The following is a 3,874-nucleotide window of genomic DNA, read 5'->3' on the forward strand; positions in this document are numbered from 1 at the left end:
TTCATTTTTGCAGATAAATATTTAGTAATTCTATAATTGTGATTTTCAGAATAAATCAAGAAACTTCTTGGCGCCAACTTACTCCATTTTCAGTTCTTTCTGGATAGTCTGGAGGTACGTTGGTCGTTGGCATCCTCAGAACTGAGATCCGGGGACAATCAGATCAAATAAAAGCTGGTTCTCCCTTCAGGTTTGAACTGTCAACGAAAAAAAATGACAAAGTATTTTATTGACGTTTCGAAATATGTCCAGAATATAAAGAAGACAGATAAAGGTTGTGAACCCAAAGCGTTTCGCCCCCCCGCTATCCCTCATTTTTTTTTTTTTTTTACGATCGTCATCATTTTTGCTTATTTGTCTAGGTTTGAAGTAATGCCTTACATATTGGTTTCAAATTTTGGCACAAGACCAGCGATTTCAGTGGAGCGGGTAGGTCGACCCCAGTGTGCAACTGATATATTATCAACCTCGAAAGGATTTCGAAAGGCAAAGTCAATCTAGGTTGCATTTGAACTCAAAACGTAAAGACGGACGAAATGTCGCTGAGCTTTTTGTCCAGCGTGCTAACGATTCCGCCTGCTCACCGCGTTAGTAGCGTCTTATATCTTAATAAAATTTACTACAGTCAACTTATTAATTTCCGTCCCCCACAATATACAGTTAGTCATTTTAGAATATTTTCAAAAGGTTTAGACATTCACGTGCTTACTATAAAACTCAACTTTAAAGATACAAAGATACACGTTAGATACATGAGAGAAACGACCGACCTTTCATGGATGGCAAAGAAAATCTATGTATTCTATCCACACGTACACGAATTTAAAACAATTTGGTTTGATTCCATGCGGCCTTTTAACAGAAGCCTATCTCTCTCAGATTTAAAATACCAGATGGAGAAACACAGGAAGTCAACGATGACTACTCGAAAATAGGGTGCTATTGGTCAAGGTGAGACATGAAGTTGGTTAGCGACAGCAGTTCCAAAAGAAAAGGGAAATTTCTTTGAATGTATGGCTGGACAGGAAGTTAGTGACGCCTATATGTCCGGATGCAGCAAAAGACCGTTGAGTGTTAGTGTGTGTGTGTGTATATATATATGTACACACACACACACTCATAATGAAAGAAAGCCAAGAATGACCCGTCTTTTTCTTTTTGGCTGTCCTAATTGTTGTTTCTCTTGTCCGGCTTTGTATCGTCTATCTGTCCAAACGTTTTAATGCCCTCTATTGCGTTTTCATTCCATTTTATATATATATATATATATATATATATATATATATATATACATACACATACATACAGGGTGCGATGAGTAAATTGTCGCCATTTTATATTTTTAATTTAGTGTATGCATGTTTGTTCTTGATTTTGTTGCCCAGTATAGGGTCAGTTGTAGACTGTGTGAGAAAAACAGCACCAAGACGCTATTCACTCTGCCAGAAATTTGGAAACAACGTGCACTGGTTCTATTTAACTAAGAAGCGCTTCACATGTAGTTAGAAACACCTTTGAAAGGGGTCAGATGTCAATTACCAAGCAATATAGGGGGGAAATGATGACAAAGACAATTACATTTTATACTCTTTAAATCATAGTATAGCTCAGTTAACTAGTCTGAGAGATGAACATTTCCCGTATGTAAAGGCCCACTAGTTTATCGAAGTAGTTTGGGGTTATCCGTCGGTCTTGACGATCAGCTTTCAATTGTTCCACCAACCGAACTTTTGACCCTGAAGTTAACAAGTGGCCGAGTATTCCAAGTGTACCTTGAATGCAGTACTCAGGCTGGATTAGAGTCGTACAGTAAGGTGTATCTTTAAATTACAGGTACAATCCTACGAGAAATAGAGAAGTGACACCTGTTCTTGACCGGTATTTTAGTGAATCTGAAAGGTTGAAAGGTAAAGTTGACTCCAGACGGATTTTGAAATTGAAGCTTAGGGAACGGAAACGAATACCACAAAGCATTCTAACCGATGCTCCAACAAGACTTGCATTCGCTGCCATATTTGTCTAATCCAGAGTTGAAATCTCTGCATTGTCTAGCGGTATAATAATGGTTTCAAACTTTAGCCCAAGGCCAAGATTTGGGGAAGCGGGTAAATCGATTGATGCTTATTTTATCAACTCCGAAAGAGGCAGAGTCAACCTCGGCAGAATTTGAACTCAGAAGGGGTGCAGACCGACGAAATGCTGTTAAGCATTTTGGCCGACGCGTTCACGATTCTGCCAACTCACCGCCTCCTTTCAGTGGTGTAATAACGGTTACAAATGTTGGCTAAAGGCCAATAAGTTCGGAGGAGGAGGGGGTAAGGCCACTGTATAACAACTGTATCTAAATTACCATCGACCTAAGTATTTGCAGTTTGTTAATGATGGGATTTTTAAAAATTTAGAACTACATTTGTCTAAGGCGGCGAGCTGACAAAATCGTTGGCACATCGGACAAAATGCTTAGCGGCAGAGGTTGACTTTGCTCTTTATTCTTTAGGGGTCGATAAAATAAGTAACAAATGAACACTGGGGTCGACGTATTCGTTTAACTTACTGCCCTGAAATTGTTCGTTTCGAACCAACATTACACTCATCTAATGCGGCGAGCGGATAGAATCGTTGGTACGTCGGACAAAATGCTTAGCATCTCTTCCGGGTTTACACTTTTAGTTCAAACCCTGACGTGGCAAACTTTACCATACGGCCTTTCGGAATCGACAAAATAACTCCCAGTTGAGCATTGGGTTCGATGTAACCGACTTGCTCCATTCTCTGAAAATGTCTGGCCTTGTGTGCTAAACTTAGAAACGATTATTACATCAGTCTCGTGAGATGGCTCTAACATAGTAAATGTTTGCCGGAATTGGGCGGGAGGGAGCAAAAAACAAACAAGTAAAATGTAAATTAGTTTTTTGGGGTGGGTGAGTGACAAAAATCCTTTTATAAAAGGAAACGACTATCCAATTCCTTGCGCTTTTCCTTTTCCAGGAGTAGAGATAGCTATTACGAAAGTCCACGGATGGGAATTAAGGAAAGGGTGTAATATTAAAAAAAAAAATGAACTCAGCTGAAGTCTCAAACAAAACACAGATCTAGAACAATGGTTCTTAACTGTGGTTCATGTTAGATTTTGTTGTTAGAATTTATCTGCAATAAACTGGTTATAAAATACACAAACTAATTTAATTCTTTTTATACAATTCCTTATAATATTTAATTGTAAAAATATGATTATTTTTTAAGCATTGAATAGCTAGGGGTAAAATGAGAATCCAAAGGTGGGGTGGTCATAGATTAAAACTGGTTGAGAAATGCTGACCTAGAACAAAATTTGTGTTTTACCAAATTTGTCAGATTTTAAAACGATATCAAGTATATTTTATTAATATAAAAGCCAGGCTTTCAGCCTGGATTTACCAACACAATACTCCAGACAATATGTTAGTATTCCATTATTGTCTATATAGATTACAAAACAAGAAACAGTGGAGTTTCGGAATAGCTATCGCTATCTCATGGGAAGGAAAATGACAAGAAGCTGGGATTTCTTTTCAAAAGTATCTTTGTGTTTTAATTTCGATTCTGAAATATTTTATCTAAAAATTTCAATTTTTAAGAAAATATTCTTGCCACCCAATTCAGCATTCTTTTCCTTTCTTATGAAGTACAAACAGCTATGGAGAAACTCCACCCAATAAATTTCGTATATATATATATGAATAAAATCTTACCAAATGACAGCCTTTTTTTTCTCTTTTTTTTTTCGACCAAGATGTAATATTTGTTATTGCCAACAAAATTCCTTCGAAATGGGAACCGAACACAATTCCATGACAATGCTTTAAAGCCAAGCAGTATTCTGTTTTTGGCCGCT

This window comes from Octopus bimaculoides, chromosome 2, assembly GCF_001194135.2.
Source record: "Octopus bimaculoides isolate UCB-OBI-ISO-001 chromosome 2, ASM119413v2, whole genome shotgun sequence".
Classification (NCBI taxonomy): Eukaryota; Metazoa; Mollusca; class Cephalopoda; order Octopoda; family Octopodidae; genus Octopus; species Octopus bimaculoides.